Below are 820 nucleotides of genomic sequence, written 5' to 3'. Positions count from 1 at the left end.
AATTTGTCAAAGAACTCTAAATAAAAAGTTTAGGTATGTTAAAAAAAAAAACAAAGTGTGAGTAAAGGTATTAAATATGAAGAATTTTACTAATAAGGTTTTGATGTTTACATTATTTACAGAAAAACATGTTCAAGTGTTTAGTGACTTTCCTGTTAGCCATATATTTGCATAATTTCAATCAATATATGCAGTTCTTATAATTTTTAATTTTCTAAATCATAATTACAGATTATATTTACTGAAATTTAATCTTGTTTGCTGCATCTTGTTAAAAAAGCTGGACATGTGTAGTTACATATATTTAAATTTAATTTTTCTCCGGTATCAGATTGTGATGAATAGGAGATGTAAATTCTAGTTTTCTGCAGCCAATTCAGGCCTATGTGCTTTTTCTGGTGGGGGTTGGACATGTGGCAATAGCTGTAAACAGTGGTCTCCATTGACATGTCTGCAGCCTGTTGCCGGTTTGGGTGGTCCACAGGCCTTGGAGATAGTTCTTTGTAGTTGACATTCATGTCTGCATTTATGCTGTTTCCCTCTTAGGCTCCATGCAGGCATGCAGTTCCCTGGAAAAGCCCCAGAGCCCAGCCACTAGGTCCCACATTGGTCAAGTTATCATGTCCATCTGCTCTAAGCTGCACAAGGAACATGTGCTGAGGCTCTAAGCTGAGCAGAGCTCTACTTCCCTGGCCACCAGAAGATGCACATTGCCAAAAAGTGGGACCATGTTTAATGTGGATGAGTTTGAAATCATGGTGGCTAAAATGTGGTCCATGCCAGATGGAGTCAAATATCCCCCTGGCCATAGGCCTCTGGA

The 820-nt window shown here is 38.4% G+C and overlaps 1 non-coding gene across 1 annotated transcript; it reads left to right on the top strand.

The window, feature by feature from the left end:
• The first annotated feature begins 365 nt into the window (after positions 1-365).
• On the top strand, positions 366-499 carry LOC129406313 (small nucleolar RNA SNORA70). The gene has a single exon (XR_008630924.1). It is a non-coding gene; the product is annotated as a small nucleolar RNA SNORA70 (small nucleolar RNA).
• The last annotated feature ends 321 nt before the right edge of the window (positions 500-820 follow it).

This window comes from Sorex araneus, chromosome 6 (genome assembly GCF_027595985.1).
Source record: "Sorex araneus isolate mSorAra2 chromosome 6, mSorAra2.pri, whole genome shotgun sequence".
NCBI classification, from domain to species: domain Eukaryota; kingdom Metazoa; phylum Chordata; class Mammalia; order Eulipotyphla; family Soricidae; genus Sorex; species Sorex araneus.
Note: the sequence above shows the minus strand (reverse complement) of the source record. Positions and strands in the feature narration are given on the sequence as shown.